This window comes from Nelumbo lutea, chromosome 2 (genome assembly GCF_056320005.1).
Source record: "Nelumbo lutea isolate HS-2025 chromosome 2, American lotus-T2T, whole genome shotgun sequence".
NCBI lineage: Eukaryota > Viridiplantae > Streptophyta > Magnoliopsida > Proteales > Nelumbonaceae > Nelumbo > Nelumbo lutea.
This window is the reverse complement of record NC_142685.1, coordinates 40875169-40894120: the sequence shown is the minus strand read 5'-3', so window position 1 is coordinate 40894120 and position 18952 is coordinate 40875169. Positions and strand designations below refer to the sequence as shown.

General features: G+C 41.5%; 1 protein-coding gene across 4 annotated transcripts in view; it reads right to left on the bottom strand.

The window, feature by feature from the left end:
* The window catches only part of LOC148870064 (LisH/CRA/RING-U-box domains-containing protein), a 50238-nt gene that overhangs the window by 18174 nt on the left and 13112 nt on the right, over positions 1-18952 (bottom strand). For 2 of the 4 annotated variants that reach the window (XM_088973362.1, XM_088973364.1), the window contains one exon: positions 6218-6272. The gene's annotated coding sequence lies outside the window, so the exon portion shown is untranslated. The remainder of the gene's footprint in view (positions 1-6217; positions 6273-18952) is intronic. The other 2 variants (XM_088973363.1, XM_088973365.1) reach the window with 1 other exon arrangement.

Sequence of the window (18952 nt, the reverse complement as noted above, 5' to 3'; positions counted from 1 at the left end):
GAGGATTTGTGGGCCTGGACCTGAATGTAGACAAGTTGGAAGCTTGGGCGAGTCTTGATTGGGGCCATGACAAAGTTTTGGGGGTTAGGAAGTTGAATGCAGGACTGTACCTCTTTATGTTCCACTACAGAGAATGGGCCAAGAAGGCATTGGAAGCAGAGCTGCGGGTGGAGAGGGATCTCAACTTCAGGATTGGGTGGCTGTTCCCAGCAGCAGGAGTTTTGAATTTGTGGTGGGGACTCCATTGCACACCTGGAGTATCATCATGTTTGAGGAAAGAGGGAAGTATTGTGGGAGGTTCTTGAAATTCAACGATAAGAATAGGAAATTGGGATAGATTGGATATGGCTAGACTGTCTGAGACTGCTGGTGGAAGTGGGGGATATTGCAGACATTCAAAACAGGATGCATTTGATATTCGTAGGGGAAAGCTATGAACTAAGGATATCCGTGGAAGGAGAGGATGGTACATTTTTTAGTTTGGTTCAAGAGAATAATAGGGAAAGGTGAGGATTCAGGAGTAAGGGAAGAAGGGTCTGAAAGCAGGGACCAAGATAACAGAGCAGACAATGGGAAGATGAAGAGAAATTCTAAGGAAGGAGATAAGGTGGGGAGGAAGAAGGGTAAATCTTGAATTTCAGAAGGAATGAGGGAGAGAGGATTTAATAGGGATGGCCACGTGGTAGGAGAGGAGGTGGATAGCAAGGATAGTCAAGGGGCACATGAAAGATTTGGGGAAGAAGAAAAGCCATGGGGACTGGGGGAATCAAAGAAGGCTTGAGTTCGAGTGGGACCCATAAATTAAGGGAGTGAAGGCCCTAACAAATTTCAAAAGGGCCATATTTCGAATGGGTTGGGGGTTAGGAAGGCTGGAAGGGTAAAGAGCATAATAATCAAAAAGGGCACATTGAAATTTTCAAAAGGTAAGGGAGAACTCTCGAGGAAACAAGACAAAGGCTAGGTGTGGGTAATTGCCAGATTTGAGGGAGGTGAGAAGATGGTGGATATTGCAGCGAGAAGGAGAACAAGTAGCACAATCGGCAGATATTTCCCAAATTAAAGAAACCAAAATAGCAGACAGATCCATAAAGGTCAGCTCCCTTACATCTCCAATCTCTGTCTCTATCGATACAAGGAAAGATGACGAAGGGATTGGGAGGGAGAAGGCTGTGGATGGAAAGGGGAGGGGAAGATGAAGCGGCAGGGCGAGGCAGAAGAAGCTAGAGGGCATAACAGGGTATACAATAGAAGGAGGTTTCCGGGGTCAATCCAGGAGGTAGAGAGGATGCAAAAGGAGCTGATAGCAGGAACGGGGAACTCAGCAGTAAGAGCTATAAACAAGATCAGTCAAGGGGAACATGAAGGGGAGATCAGGAAGGAAAGGGGTGACCTAATCAAAAAAGGGGAACATGATCTAAGCAAAATAGTCAACAGAGAGGTGGCAGTAAGGGAGTCACTTGGTCTGCTTTTTTTGGGGAGGAGAGGGTTTTGCTAAAATTGCTTTTGAGCAATTTGAAAAAAAAGAAGGGAAAGCCAAATCGAAAGAAGAAAGCAATAAAACAAAAGGTAAGGAGGGGAGGAAGAGTGGAAGACCAAGCTGTAAATGAAGAGTAAGGGAAATTGCACCGAGGAGAAGGAAGAGAAGAGGGGGGGAAGTTGGAAATGCTAAGATGGAATGTAAGGAAGGGAGCCAGAGGTCTCTGGTGAGTAATGCGATTTGAAATCAGAAGACTGGCATCATTCTCCTGCAGGAAACTAAGCTGGAATCTTATGCCATAAGAATGATGAATGAGATTTGGGGGAGAGGTTGGGGAGAGTGGCCGGAGTTAATTGCGGTTGGGTTGGCAGGGGGTTGGCCTAACTGTGGGATTCAGGGATTTTTCCGGAAAATCCCTGGGTTATTGGGCGGAAAAAGTTCGGAAGCGACTGTCACAAGCTGGGCTCTTTCTTTTCAAGAATTTGAGCAAATCAGAAGTTCAGATTTATAGAGAACTCTTAGGGTCTCCTTGTGATCCAAGCTTGTAATGTGAATCTTTTAGTTTGGCTTGATGTTTTGGTGTGTCGACTCGACACCTGATTGGAATGTACTTGTTTTTTTAATAAAATTTTTCTTCTTTATTCTTCAAAAATCGAAAGAAGATGGTGGAGATTTGGCTAGGAAGAGGAAACATTACAGTGGCAGGCAAGACAAAGAATTGTAGGGAAGGAGTTTTACAAGGAAATAAAAGAAAAGTGAAGGATGTTAGCCAGGAGCAGGTTGTCACAGCCAATAATCAACGAAGTACGAGTCTGGTGCCATCATCCGATGGAGAGGGAGAATTATTGCCCTCAACAAATTTACAGTCGGTGGAAGAGGATTTAGGATTTGTGAACGTTGAAGGTGAAAGCAGCATGCATCAAGGGCCCTAATGTTGAGCAATGCAAGGAAGTAATCTTAATACTCGTTCGATCTTGGTTGAGGATGTGTTGTGGGAGAACCAGTCGGAGAAGCACCAAAGAAGTGGGCACAAAGAGGAAGGGGCTGGTGGTAGGAAGAGGAAGTCAAGCAGGAAGGGGAGACAAGAGGACGATAGTGTGTCATAAGAAAGAAAAATTAGGCAGCTTTGTGACGAGAGTGGAAGGGGAGGAAGAGAGGAGAAGAACAGGGAAGGGTGTCTAGAGGAGAAGAGGGGGAAGAGAAAGGAAGCAGCGAAGAGGAAAGAAAGGGAACAAGGGGCTTCAGAAGTGGCTGGTAAGGGGGGTTACAAATTCATGCTCTGGTTGAGAAGGAGGTGACAGTGGGCAAATTTTTTGGTCTATTTTTCTCAGGAGGGGAAGATATCACAAGGAGAGCTTTCGAGCAGTTTGAGAAAGACAAGCGGGAGGAGAAAAATAAGAGAGGAAAGTTTAGCAAAGAACAAAGGTTGGGACAAAGAAGGGGATGAGGAGAAGGTGTTGGGAGATGATTTGGGGTCAGAGCTCAAATTGCATCAGGGGCCAAGGAGTTAAGGATGAGGGTGTATAGCTGGAACATTAGAGGTTTGAGGGAGAAAAGAAGGATAGTGGTCAGAAACTTAGTCAGATGATACAGACAAAAAGGCAGTACAAGAACAAAATTGGAATCCTTTAATATGAACTCGAAGGAGATTTGGGGGAGGGGCAGTAGGGAATGGCTGGAGTTGGATGCTAAGGGACTTTAATGGGGTGTTGACATATTATGAGACCAGAATCTACAGAAAGATGTGTGAAAAGATTGGCAAGTTTTCGGTTTCAGTTTGTCTATAGGAAGTGAATGGAGAACGGTATTGGTGTCTAACAAATGTATATGGGCTGATTCTGGGAAGTGTTGGGTGGCTTGAGGAGGATATGGAAGGATCCCTGGTGTATATGATAAGATTTCAATGTGGTTAGGAGGGGTGACAATGAAAGGAGGAAGGGATAGGTAGACAAGTGTTGGGAGAGAACGTTTAGGGAATTCATTAGCATGTGTGGGTTGGTTGATCCACTGTTGAATGGTGGCAGGTTCACTTGGTCAAATGGACAGATTCCTATTTTCTGGGGACTAGCTGGGGTATGTGAGAACAATGGTACAAGAGACATTGACACTAAGTGTTTTTTTTTGAGGGGGGGGGGGGGGGGGAACCCCTACAGGTTACAAAGGAGGAAGCTTGTCGCCATACAAATGCTCCAAATACACACCAAATTTAGCTAGGCCATCTGCAGTATAATTGTGCTCCCTAGGAATCCAAACTAAGTCAACATTCAAACCATCCAAGGAATCCCAAGCTTCAGTCAGATAATGATACAGTCTCCAAGGACCCCCTTTTTTGTCTCTTAACCATTTTATCATATTTTCCGAATCACCTGCAATGATCAAATTCTGAATTCCCATATTCTTTATTATCCTGATTCCGCTGAGAGCAGCCATCACTTCAGCCTTTGTGGAGTCAGCCCAACCGATTGGACCACTAAAAGTCCAGCAGATATTGCCCCTTTCATCCCTTACTGTACCACCAATACCTGCAAGGCCCGGATTACCTAATGTACAACCGTCAAAATTAAGGGTTACCGCTCCTTCACTGATGGAAACGGGATGCCTCAAGGAAGTTTGCTGGGATGGGGTGCTGGCTAGTGAGTGTATTGTCTCAAGGCTAAGGAGTGGGAGACTAAGGTTGGTATGCAAACTCAACATTGAGAAAGCCTATGATTAAGTGGAGTGGGATTTTCTAGAAGAGATGCAAGTATTGATGGGTTTAGGGGAAAATTGGAGAAGATGGATGCTTTTTATGTATCTTTCCATTTCTTTCTATTTAGTCCTCAACGGGATCTCTACAGAGCTTTTCCAATTCTGTAGGGGATTGCAGCAAGGGATCCAATTTTTCCTTTGTTATTTGTGTTAGTCATGGAAGTGATGAATCTGCTAAAGGAGAAGGGTGCACAGTTGGTATGGATTGAAGGTTTAAAAGTGGGTGCTAAGGGTCTTTGCATCACACACCTCCATATGCGGATGACACACTTATCTTCTTGGATACCTCAGTGAACCAGGTGCTGAATTTAAGAGCCATATTAGCTAACTTTGAAATGTTGACAGGTTTGAAAGTCAATCTAAATAGAAGTCAATTAATTAGCATGGAGGAATTAGGGAGGGAGGGGTTGGAGTATTTAGCTGATGTTATGATTGCCAGACTGGGCATCTAGATATTCTTTGCTTGAATTTACTGGTGGGGAATAAGGTTTCGATGGTGGAGAGCAAGAGATCAATTGTGAAAAGGGTGGGAAAAAGGTTGGAGAGGTGGAAGGAAAAATTACTCTCTCTAGGGGGTAGAAATACACTCATTAGGAGTGTTCTTTCAAGCTTATCGACTTACTACATTTCACATTGAAGATTCCAGCAAGGGTGGCAGAGAGAGTTGAAAAAGTTCAGAGGGATTTTCTTAGGGAAGGAGTGGGGGCCCTAACAAATTTCACCTAGTAAAGTGGGGGAAGGTGTACAAGGCCAAAAGAAGTGGGCTGGGTTTTAGGAGAATCAAAATTTTTAATAAGGATCTCTAGGGCAAATGGAGTGTGGAAGGTTGGGTTAGAGAGGGAAAGGGATTCTCTTTAGAGGAGGGTGGTAGTTGGGAAGTCTTCTACATTTTAGGATTTGCCTAGTTTTAGAACATGTATGTCTGTTTTGTTTTGATTATGTTTCAAACTTCCTCTGTTTTTTTTATAAATTGCATTTTCATCACTTATCAACTATAAATAGCAAATGTGCATCTTTGTGTACATACACAAATTGAAAAGTTTCCTTATTAATGACCTTATTGATCATCCCATTCCCCAAATTGCATTTGTGTTTTAATTCAATCAATATCAACCACTAAAATTCTGCATATTAACTTGCTCACAAAGGAGTGCTTATTATGAACATGTCACAAGGCTTTTTTTTTATGAATAACATGCCACAAGGCATTTACACCCCGAATTTGACCTATTAGCAAGGTTAAAAGTATCAATACTGTATGCTTTGTATTGGGTGTATTGTATCGAATTGTGGAGTCCTCAAAACGCTAAATACTTAGAGTTTGGGGTCCTGGCCTATTTTAAAGGTTAATAGCCCTCCTAAGCATGTCCTGACCCAATTTTCAAAACTTAATTAATTTTTTGTCATGTATTTTGTCCATTTGAAATGCCTCATACGCAATTTTTGCGAATTGAGCATACTGATAATTCAATACTTTGGACCTTGCCTATTTTTTTATCAATGACCTTGCCTATTAGAAGAGGTTGACCATACAACATGTGGGACCCTTTATGTCCATACTAGCTTTAGCAACATGGAAGATTCAAATAACTTATTATATCAATTTCAAGTATTACAATAAGTGGAATTTCAGGACCCTTTAATATCCACTTTCTTACTGATCAAAAGGAAAAAAGATTCAAATAACCTATTAGAAGAGGTTGACAACACAAACATGTGGGACCCTTTCCCCCTTCAAAGACTTCTTAATTTGATGACTTGATTAAACAATTTTCCTCATACTTGAAATTTCAAACAACTTTTTCTTATACCATCTTAATGCATTGACTATTTTACTATGAAAAAATAACGGATATCATGCAACATTGCAGAAAAAAAAAAGAATAAAAAGAAACAAAACTTTTGGATTGGTTTATATCATAATCATATAAACACAGCTATAAGATTTAACCATTCGATGGGTGTCACTCTGATAAAAACTACAACTCTTACTTGCTGATCTATGAATATCTGAATGAGCAACTTCAATGGTGACCCTTGTTTGCTGCTGCATTAAAAACAAGAAGATTAGAAAATAGAACCAAATACTAAATGCTATTACATACATACATACATACATACATGCATTAGTATGCTAGCAAATTATTTTGGTTGTAGTTGACGAGACAAAGTTTGCCAATAGCACTGAGAAACTAAATCTCCAATATCAAATTTTAAACTTAGAACTCAAAAGCACTCAAGTGAGTCTCAAGTTACACTTTTATTGCACAACTTCTATAAAAAAAAAAGTATAGCCAAAGTTTAAAGTAAAATTGACACAGCCAAACTAGGACAATATCTGTTCGTTTTGGGACAAATGGGCCAATAACTGTCAAGACCATCCCATCATTTTCCTTTGTATCAGATATGAACAGATATAGACTGGCAATATAGATTGATAAAGACTAATATAATAAAGACATTACAGGCTGATATATATCTCATGTAATTGAATATAAAACTTAATACAGAAGCAATATAATAATACTTTAAATTATAAAATCATCATGTATTGATTAATTTTTTGAGAGAATTACGCAAATTTAAAATAGTGGGTCCATGCATGTCTTAGGTTCACATATAAACATTTTATCAAATTATTATAAGTGTAAATTGATAAATTACAATGGGTTCATGTGCATTTTACAAGTAAATGGAAATTACAATTGGTTCATGTCAAGTATGTAGATATATATTAGTTCACACAAACTGTAATGCATTAATTCACACAAATTAAAAATGACTTTAAAACATTATATTATATTATATGAAAGAAACTAATTGGAAATTATTTATATAGAACTTGAACCAATGAAATTTCAGTAAAAACACTACATTCAAATCAACTTTACTAATAGATACAATATAAAATTGGGCATTGGGCCCTTGTGTGTGACGAATTCAAAGGCATCACAATGAATGAACTGCTTAGATGGTGAAAGGTGGTAGTGAGGTTTCAAGCCAGAAAACAACAAAGATAATTGAAATGGAAAGCCCCCACTGAGGGGAGATTGAAACTTAATTTTGATTGGTGCAGCCCAACATATGTCTGTGGTTGTGCAGCTTAAGCAGGAAGAATGTGACTATTGCAGAAAGTTATGAAGTAATCAAAGGGTTGTGTGGTGCCCGAAGATTTGAAGGCCTCTTTTCAATTGGAAGATGGAGGAATATGTGAGTTTATTATAAAAGTTGCATCTAGTTGAAGTGCAAATTGGAAGTAGGGATGGTGGAAAGAAACTAAAAGTGGCATTTTCTCTACAAAATTATTCTATAATGCTCTTGAAAGGAATCAAGTGGAGAAATCAGATATAAGAGGAGTTTGGTGAACCCCTATTCCACCAAGGGTGGAAGCATTTGCTTGGCTTATATTGTAGTCTTGGGCAGCATTCTAACTCTGGATCATATTCAAAGCAGGGGAGTCCAGATGGCAGGAAGATGTTACTTATACAAAGCGCTAAAGAGAATATAATGCACCTGTGCTTCGGTTGTTGCAACACGAAATACATATGGGGATTTTTCTTTGGACTATTCAAAATTGGCTTCTTGGAACCTAGAAATCCGGGAGAGACTTTTGCTTGATAGCCTTGAATGCGAGGAAATATCGAGAGAAAGATTGCTTGAATCTGGGTACGGTGTACCCCTTGCCATTTGTTGGAAGGTTTGGAAAAAAGATCCTTGAAGACAAAGAGAGAAAAGATCATATAGTGATGCTTTGTAGTAAAAGAATCATGGAGTGGATTATCATCTTATCAGCATTTGAAGGCCTCCAAAGAAGATCATGGAAATGGTTTTTAGTGTTTACTTGAGTTAGAGTCAAGAAGCTAATATTGATATCTTCTTCTTTGACTTGTATTGTTTTTCCTCCTTTTTTGTGGAGCTTGTTGTGTCTTGGTGATCTCTGATCACCAGATTTGATGTACTATCTTCTCTTTTTTTTATAATAAAATTTTCTTTGCTGTTTATTACCAAATAAAACAACTTTCTCAGTTTTTCATATCCAGTTGGGTTTGGTAACTCCCTAAAAGCTGAGCTTCTTGCCTTTATTCAAGGGTTGAAGCTGGTCTCCATGCAAGGATGGTCAAATGTTCTAGTAGAAGGTGATTGTTATACTGTCGTCTCTTGGATGTGTGGTGAAGAGACTTGATCCACAGATGATTGGTTAGACAGGCACAAACCTTGGGCAGTTTCTTGAATCACTCATTCAAGTAGGTGCCTAGGACTACAAATGTTCTGGACCTTCTGGTTGATGCCATGGCAAGGGATGGGGTGTCTAATGAAAGTCTTCACTGGGGACATCCTGGGCCTGGGCTACATGTGTAATTCATTTCTGATTGCTGAATTTTAGTGTTAGTCAAGGTCAGCCTTGTATTCTATGTTTGTCTTCCTCCATTCTGTTTTTTGGGTGGCAGGAAGTTTTTTATTAATGAAAGCCATATTTTGTTATTGATCAAAAGAAAAACAATTACAGCTAGTTGTTAAAATAAAATATTTTTTTGAAGTATCAATAAGATAATTCCATTAAACTGAAATAGAGGTATAGTACAAGGACTTTTGGTTGTCAAGTTGACAAACCGAGCAAAGGTACACCACTCAAACTGAAAATAAATCTTCATTACAGGGCTGTAACTCAAAGAGTACTCCAAAAGTTTTCTAACAAATCAGCTTCGTCCACTGTCTCGAACTCTGGGAGCTGTAGCACCCAATCTGAAATCAGATTGCTCACTGCGGCTACCAAGTGATCAATGGACATTGCTTCATAATATCCTGCTTCACAATATCCCAGCAATCCTGATAAAAAGCCATTGTGAATCCATCTGGGCCTAGAGCTTTTGTCCTATCCATCATAAACATTGCCTCCTTAATCTCCTCTATATCAAAAACCTTCTCTAACCCCTCCCTATCCGCTACACTTAAGAGTAGGCCAATCCAGCCCTTCTAGCCAAACCCTCGCATTTACCAGCCTTCTGAAAATAGATTTAAAATAATTTACAAAGGCCTCTGTTATTTCTGCTTGGTAGGAAATTACTTCACCTTCGACTTCCAATTTTGAAACAAAGTTCTTCCTTCTTCTGCTATTTGCCAAAGAATGGAAAAACCTCGTGTTTTTGTCTCCCTCCTTTAACTATTTGCACCTAGATTTTTGTCTCCAACTTATTTCCTCCTAGAGCAAAAGGTCTTCCATTTGCCTCCTCACACTCCACCTCAACTCTCTGTCTTCCTCTCCAAAGGGACCCCTTACTTCCTTAAAATCTAAGTCCTCTAATTGTTCCAACAAAGTATGCTTTCTCCCCTCCAATCTTCCAAACTCTAGTCGGCTCCACTCCTTTATCTTGGAATTTAGAAATTGAAGCTTCTTGTGGAATTTCATACCCTCCCACTCGAATGATAGATTACATTGCTCCCACCAGTCTCTGATTTTCTCAATGAATCCCGGATGAGCCAGCCACATGTTCTCAAACCTAAAGGGGGTAGGTCCATCTCCTTTTAATTCCTCCTTACACATCACTATGGGCCAATGGTATGAGGTAAGTCTAGGGAGTACCCTAGAAGTTAGATTCCTCTAATGCTCTTTCCAATCTGTTAAAAACAGGAATCTATCTAGCTTGGAGCAAAACGGCCAAGATTGTAGGTTGGACCAGGTGAAATTGTGATTTAGAAGAGGGATTTCTTTAAGCTCAAAGGTGTCCACAAACTGATTGAAATTCCTCATGCTTGTAGTCGCCCTCTGACTCGGATTATTAGTTTCCTCTTTGAACCTCACCACATTAAAATCCCCTCCCACACACCAGGGTCCTTCCCAGAGGCCCCTAATATCACTCAACTTTTCCCACAGTTTCTTTCTCTGTCCGCAGTCGTTGCGGCCATATACATTTGTTAAGACCCAATCAAAACCATCTGCCACCTGCCTGAATTTCATAGATACTGAGTGATCTCCTATTAATTCCTAGACCCCTACAACCACATCCTCTTTCCACAAAGTTACAATCCCACCTGAAGCTCCCCATGATGGAGCAGTCGCCCACCTTATCCCCCTTGATCTCCACACACCTCTTGCCCATCTATTGTCGAAATCAGATCTCTTAGATTCTTGAATTAACACCACATCCGGGTCAAACTTATTAATCGCCTCTTTGATAGTTGCTCTCTTCCTCACACTACCCATCCCCCTTATATTCCTGCTTAGGATCCGCATTTCAAATTTAGGCTTCAACCCTAACTCACCCGAGATTTATTTAATCCCTTTCCTTCTCTCCCCTCTCACCCCAAACTTCTTATCCCCCTCAATATCTCTCCTTAACCGCTCAACTTCACTCAATTTTCTTCTTTTAATCTTACTCTCCTCCTTGTTTTGTAGAAAGGCTTTTAGGTCATTTAGGTTCTTAAGTTTACACCCTAGCTTGCCAACAAATTCTGCTATTGAGTCCTCCTTACTAGCCTCCCCTCTTCCAATATCTTTGTGCTCTCCACTCCTAGCCATCTCCTCAACTCTGCCCTCAGCCTCCCCACTATAATCCGATTTTGTCCCAGTTGTAGACTTCCTCCATAATTCATTTATTTCAATTGCTCCCATTATACTATCAATGATTCCCCAAATTCTTTTATCCCTGCAAGTTCCCTCCACCCTCATCTCCCCGTCCAACACCCCCTGAAAACTTCTTGTGGTCTTCTGACTATGGGCTTCAGACTCTGAACTGGGGACGGATCTGAAACAAGGGGCACGGCAACCTCATCAGTAGAAAAAAATGAATTTATAGAGTTGACAAATTTACCTGAAACTGACCGGGAGTTTAGAGAGGAATGCAAGGGAGGACAAGTGGAAGCCAAACCCAGTAAAGAGAAATTGGAGTTTTTTGTCTCCTCATTTTGGAGGGAAACATTCCCCATCATTTGGTTTACACAAGGCTGCTTCTCTTACCCGACTATTTACCTCTCAGAGGTATATCCCTATTCAGTTTTGGGTTAACACAATCTGCCAACATCTCAGTTTCTTGCCTGGCCCCAAGACTTGGTGAAGGCTTATCCCCTTGTGGGCATTGAAATTGCCCCCCCCCCGTCAGTTTGACCTGCATTGTTGGCTAACACTGACTTTTCCTTCCAATCTGCCCCAAACTCCACTTGTGCACACCCCCAATCTCCAAGAAAGAGACCCATCCGATTTAGAGCCTCCCTATTTCGATCTCCTTGGAGTTCATCGTCTTCCAAACTCCCTTTGCTTGAAATTTCTACTGAACTCTCCTCCTCATCTTCACTTTCAAAACTACACCTTAACCAACCCTTATCATCCTCCTCCCTTTCTTCTGTTTTGTCCCTCAAGTATCACGGATTTGGGTGATCTACTACAAGAAAGAGTTGTTCGTCGACATCCCACCGAGAGACCCAGCTTCTGTTCGCCGCCCCTGAACCTGGTTCATTTCAGACACACCTGATTTGGAAGATGATAGACGGTAAGTCTTGTCTACCATCTCCCTCTCCTTAACCCGACCCACGTGACACCTTAAATTGTCGCATGGCTCACTTAAAGTCTTCAAAGGTCAAAAGGTTGGGCCGCCCCCACTTCCAACCGGTTTAGATAGAGCCTCTCGGTTGAGACCGACCGGGCCGGCTCCTCTCCTGGCCACGTCAGCAAAGAAAGGACCACCATTAATAAAAGTCTTTAATTCAAATATATTTGAATTTATTGCCTTAAATAGTGCATTTCGGGACTGATTAACCTCCTGCGACTGTTCCTCTTCCCTTTTCACATAGTCGAACCTCCGCTTCTCCATCCCTAGCTTGCCATGTGTCCTCCACCCTGCCACTTCACCATCATCCCCTACCTCCGTTCGTCTTCCCCAAAGCGATGCTTCAGCTTTAGAAGCAAGCCAAATCTTGTACCAGGCGCCACCAGAGAGGATTTCCAACTAGCGAGGCACGTTCTTTGGCTTTATGCTTGCGACCTTGATCTTCACAGCTCATAGGTTCCTCTAGTTTTGTTCCAGCAAAACACCACCTAAAGCCCTCGTGATTTTTCCCAAAATCGATTCATTCCAGAGATTGAAGGGAAGCTCTAACAGTTTAATGGAGAAACTGCCTTCTTCTAGATCTACTTCATTGCAGATTGGGACCCAGTTTTGAATCCGTATCAGCCCATCCTCAGTTCTTACCATGCTGAAACTCAACTTCTCACCACCCACGTCAAGGATTGCTTTCTTCTCAGAAAACAGCAAAAGAACAGCATCGCCATCAACACCCAATCTCTCTGCCATTGCGTTAACGACTTTTGTCCAATCCCTTACCACCTTATCTACCATTAACACCATTCCGTGTTCCCAATTGCTTCCTTCTTCATCGAGAGTTCTTCCGAAGAACAATTGTAGAGTTTACTAAGACCTCTTGACAGAGCGGGGTCTGCTTCTTACTCGACGCTGGTAAACAGAGGGAGGTGGAGTTACAAACCATTGGGCTTCCATTAGGCTCTTCGCCCTTCCTCTCAACCTTCACTAGGAAAGCTTGAAGGTTCCTAACAAAGGAGCTCCAACCTTGCTCCCTTGGCCCCTCCGGCACACAAATCATCTGCTTCTTGTTGATGCCAAAATACTTTGTTACTGTGAAGAGCCAGCCCCTCTCATTTTTCCTAAATATTGCATCGTATCTTCTACCACCGCAACTCAGTGAGTTTTTCCAACCTTCTTCCTTGATAGTATTGACTACTCCATCAACAAAACCTTTCAGCCAACTACAAGCTTCCTCTGGTAGAATAATCGTTGCCCTATTTCCTTCCCTGATCTTCAAGTACGACTGGCCCTTTGTCCATCCCTGCTCGAATAGGAATTTCTTTGACTCTATAGCCAGCTCCACTCGCCACTTCCCCGCCTGAGTGAAACTTCCCATCTTAGGTCTCTTACTACTTCCCATCTTTGACTCTCTCTCTCTCTCAACTAAACCCACATGATCTCTTTAATTTTTACTGATAATTCTTGGGACCTAGGTCTTAGAAGAGGTCTAAGGGAGTCAAAAATGGCAACGGCGGATGAATTAATTAACCTTTTAGGGTCAACCTATCTAGATCAATCTTGGACAGTAGAATTTGGAAATCTCCCCCATCTAGCATGCTCACTTGTTCCTCCTCCTTTAATGTCCTCATTCAATCAACAAACCTTGCAAGGAGCTTTCCTTCAAAGGGGATTTGGTATCAACCTGTACCCCTAAAAATCTGAGCTTTTTGTTGGGAGGTGGTTCTCCAAAAAAATCAATACTCTAGATATGTTGCAAAGAAGAAGGCCAATTTTATGCCTATCACCCCATGTTTGTAGCCTTTACTTGGGCTCTAGTGAGACGATCACACACCTAATAATTTCTTGTTCATTTGTGAGTTTTATTTGGGTCTGGTTCTCTTCTATCTTTGGTTGCAGTTGGACACCTCCCCCGAACGTGGCAAGCCTCCTTGACCCAAGCTTTTTCAGGCAACCGAAGAGACGTGGAAGATTAATGTGGAGAGCCACAAGAGTAGTTATCTTATGGTCAATTTGGGAAGAAATGAACAATAGAATCTTGAAGGAGTGGAGAAATCCAAGGAAAAAATTGTAGAAAGGATAATCATTATGATTATTCAATGGTTGAAAACTTAGAATTTGTTTAAAGACTTCTCAACTGAAGACATTTATAGGAATTGGGAAGTGGTGGCATCTACTACTGTGCATGAATTGTGGTCCCCAATAACACAACAAAGAGTGAAACTGAACTTTGACGGGAGTTCTAGAGGTAACTTGGACCCTTTAGGAATAGGAGTATTCAGAGATGAAAATGGCATAATTGTGGCCATGTCTTCAAGACCAATAGGAGTGGGGGACTCATTGAGAGCAGAGGTGATGACCTTGCTTCAAGGTGTAAGATATGCCAAATAGTTGGAGTTACACCAAATTGAGATAGAGGGAGACTCTAACTTGTTGATTGAGTGGCTGCAATCTGGTAAGTTGGGAGCCTGAATTTATAGACAGCCCATAAGGGAAATCCTAAACACAAAAAAGGGAGATCGGTGTGTGCTTCAAAATGGACAAGAAGATCAGCTAATGGTTTAGCTGGCACATTGGCTAAAGAAGGGACTGTGAGGGAGAGAATGTTCTTGGCAGTTTTGTAAGAAAGATTACTAGGGGCTCAACACCTGTTTAGGGGTTGATATCAGTACTTAACTCTGGAAAGTTATACTTAAGTTGTATTAATGAAGTTACGATTTTCAATCAAAAAATAAATAAATAGTAGTTACTCTTTAAAGTGCCCTACACCAATGGGAAAGGTCAAACTGGTCAAATTTGGTATTTTGTTTGTGGTAGCTTATATTTGAAGAAAAGGCTTAACTTCTTATCAAGGTTTTAAAAATGTTGTTGATTCGGGCAGTCGAACCGTTTCACCCAACCCGCCTTTTGACAAATAAGAAAAATGTTGATTTGGTCAAAAAACTGTCCTAGAAAATTGAACTGTTGAACCAGAAAATGGTCACAGGTTCACACCAACAAATCATTTTTACTTTTTAAGGTTTCACTTTTTGACATGTGAAAAACGCAGTACCATAATTGTCTTTTCAGTCCTTAGCCCCTAATATATCTGAATCCCAGCCTATCAGCTTTTCACTCGTTCGAAATAGGAAACTTCAGTTAGTGAGACCTGGTGGGACCAGATATCATAAACTAGAATGCATGCCAATGTGCTGGGGGTTGTATGGTGATTGTAATCACAGTTCATAAAGTGAACACCCAATAGTTATTTTCACATATATTCTAACAATTTTATATTTATTGTTTTATTTATGACATCATGGGTTGATCCATTCAACCTTGACAGTTGAACCACTAAGCTGGAAAACGGAGGCAAAAACAGTTCCGTTTCTGGGTTGGTTTTCAAAACATTGGTTATAATTCTAGGGTGGAAAACATTAAATAAATCACAAGATAATGCCACAAGGTAATGTAGGACGAATCTAAGCAACCAAAATTTTTCATTTTGCTAGTGATAGCTCAGAAAGACTCAAATTTTTTTAATATTTCCTCATTAAACTTAATACTAGATTACAATTCAGAAGACATCCTAATCATGGTCAATACACCAAATAAGCCATTCATGATCAAAGCCACCTTTGTACCGGTCTAGTACTTTCTGTCCTAGTTAAGGTATGGTGTGCTACAGTTATACTGATAAAGTAGCTTCATTTCTAGAGTAGCCTTCATGGAATTATGAATAACGCTCATCAATGAGATTCTTACAACCATAATATCTATGGAAGAATGAGGATAAGCATGTCCTTCCTATGTAATGGAAGCTAGGATATTCTGGACCACTTATTGATTCATCACTCTTGTTAACTTGGTGCTAATGCACCAACTACATGATATACACATTTGGCAAAACAATCTTTGCCTTTTTTACAAGTAACATACTTTCCTTTTGGTTGGTAACATACAACATTATTAACTTTGTAAAAGAATGAAATGTTACAAAACATTTGTGCAGAACACCCATAGTATTCAGAAATACACGTCCCTTCCATTACATTTTTGCATCTCTTGGTTTCTGATTCCCCTATACAATTGAATTCAATTTGCACCCAATTTTGCTTAAGAATCTGCTAGGCTATTTGCTAATCAATGAATCCAAGAAATTATAGTTCTTAGTCCCTAATTAAACTGCTTACCTCCCTCATTGTGTTCCTATGCAGGTATTTTCCTTTATTATAATCAGAAAGAATGAGAAATAATGTACAAGTGACAAGTGCCAAAGTCCCAGAGCACCCATTACATCAGAGGTAGAAAACCACCCTCCCCCACCCCCACCACCATGCTACTATGTTCCTAATTTATCATATGAAGCCAGCTTATAACAACTTCTGAATCTCCTTCAATTACAATATTCCTAAAATATAGATGTTTTCCCCTTCTCAATCTAGCAGAATGGTTTTGCCCTTGTGAATTAACTCTACCTGCTGGTCCAGAATATATAGCCATTATATGCCCTTAAACATACATAATGTTTTTGATGTAAAAGAAGAATGAATTATGGTACAAAGGAGAGGCATCCCTGCATTTAAGATGCCCTCACCACTGCTCTTTTCACCAGAGGTCCCACCCAGTACACCAAAATAAACTGTCCCCTTCATCCCTCATTAATCCAAGGCATCTGCCAATCCATTGGCAAATAAATCTTTGCTTCATAAATATAAACATCAAGACTGTATTTATATACCGTCACCAACCACACGCCAGCATAAGCTATTTACACACAAAAAAAATAAAGCAATAATGTTAGGTACTGCCTAACTCAGGGACTCTTTCGAGGGAGCCTGCCTCCTGAATGAGAGAGAGAGAGAGAGAGAAAGAAAGAGAGATTGTATTCCCAAATCGATAATCCCCTCCTAGCTTCCTTTCCTTATTTATATACTGCTGTTACCATTCTGTTATTCCAGCCTCTCCACTTGTCCCGTTTGTTAGTTAGTTTGTTCTAGTGGTTGGCTGTTAGTTACATTCTTTAAAGGCTGGCGTGGCCTTTTCTTGTACACTTGTATTCCCTTTATCTGTGTCTCAACAGTCCCTCCTCCCTTGAAAGCGACCTTGCCCTCAAGGTCAAGATATGGAAATCTATTGTGTAAATCCAAGTAAGGTTCCCAAGTTGCATCCTCAATTGGGAGACCTGACCATACCACCAATGCCTCTGGTTCAATGTGATTCCCTTTGCATATCCACCTGAAATCTGTTATCTAGGTGGGCTCAGTTTGAACTTGGCCATCTTCGGAGAATGATGGGAGGGTGGTTGTTGTTATTGCTCCTGTTTTGGGCCATTTCATCAATAGGGATACATGGAATACCGGGTGCAATTTTGATGTTGCTGGGAGGTCAAGCCTGTATGCCACCGACCCAATGCGCTCCACAATCCGAAATGGGCCGAAGTACCTAGGGCTCAGTTTGTTCCACCTGTGGCCTGCTACTGAAACTTGCTTGTATGGTTGTAATTTAAGGAAGACTTGCTCCCCAATCTGGTGCTGGACAGGCCTTGCCTTCTTTTGTAGGAGTCTGTCATCCATTGTTGGGCTCGATGGAGGTGGGATTTGAGATCTTGTAACACCCTATAGTTGGTCTTCTACTGCTGCTACTGCTGTAGACCCTTTTTCATATGGGAGTAGGGGAGGTGGGTCTCATCCATATAGAGCCCGAATGGGAGTCATTCCTGCTGCACTATGATACGTGGTATTGTACCACCATTCTGCCCAACGAAGCCACTTGAGCCACTGACATGGCCTATCCCCTGCATAGCACCTTAGATAGGTTTCCAAACTCCAGTTGACCACCTCAGTCTGCCCATCTGTTTGAGGGTGGTAGCTGGTAGATTTGAAGAGTTTCACTCCCTGTAGGCGAAAAAGTTCGGCCCAGAAACGACTCATAAAAATAGGGTCGCGATATGAGACAATAGAGTTAGGGGTACCATGCAGTCGTGCCACCTCCTTAGTAAAAATCTCAGTCACCATTGAGGCTGTAAAGGGGTTGGACAGAGGGAGAAAATGGCAGTATTTGGTGAATCTATCAACCACTACGAGAATGACGAACTTGCCATAGGAAAAGGGAAGCCCCGTTATGAAGTCCATGGATATATCTGCCCACACTTGTGTAGGAATTGAGAGTGGTTGTAGCAGTCCTTCTGGAGACTGGGTATCCGCCTTATTTTTCTGGCAAATGACGCATTCGGCTATGAATTTTTGGACTGAATTTCGCATGCATTTCCAGTGGAATTGGGTGGCTAGTCTCTTGAAAGTGTGCAGGATCCCTGAGTGTCCTCTTGTTGGTGATGAGTGGAACACTTCCAGAAGCTGCTGAATATGGGTTGAGTCCTCTGGTATCACCATTCGGCGTTTATACAGCAGCAAGTCATTCTCCACTGTGTACCCTGGATGGCTAGTAGGGTCCTCTTGGACCTGTGAACGCAGCTTGCTCAGTTGTGGGTGCCTTTCGGCTTCTTCCCTTAGCTGACCCATGATGGAACAAGTTGGGCCCGTGAGAAGTAATGGAAATAGTTGTGGCTGGCGTGACAGTGCATCCGCCACCTTGTTAGTGTGCCCTGCCTTGTATTTAATGACATAATCGTAGCCGAGTAATTTGGCTATCCATCGCTGCTGTTCCGGGGATAGTACGGACTGCTCCAACAGAAATTACAGGCTCTGGTGGTCAGTTCATATGATGAACCTCCTTCCTAGAAGGTAGGGCCGCCACCTCTGAACTGCGACAGCAATTGCTATCAGTTCGCATTCGTATACTGACTTGGCCCATTTCTGTGTTGTCATTGCTTTGCTGAAAAATGCTATTGGCCTTTCTTCTTGCATGAGGACTGCACCAAGTCCTTGGCTTGACGCATCACATTCAATGATGAAGTCCTTTGAGAAGTCTGGAAGTGTGAGTGTTTTGAGTGTCTCAAAGGCCTGTTGGGCCTCCCTAGTCCAGCAGAACCCATTCTTCTTAAGTAAACTTGTCAAGGGGGCAGCAATCAGTCCATACCCTCTGATGAATCGCCAGTAATACCCTGTTAAACCCAAGAAGCCTCGTAGCTCCTTAACATTTTGGGGTCGGGGTCAATTTATCATGCTTGAGATCTTTTTCGGGCCTACTGCTACAATGGCGTTTTCGACCACATGCCCTAAATAGTGTACTTGTGTCTGTCCAAATGTGCACTTTG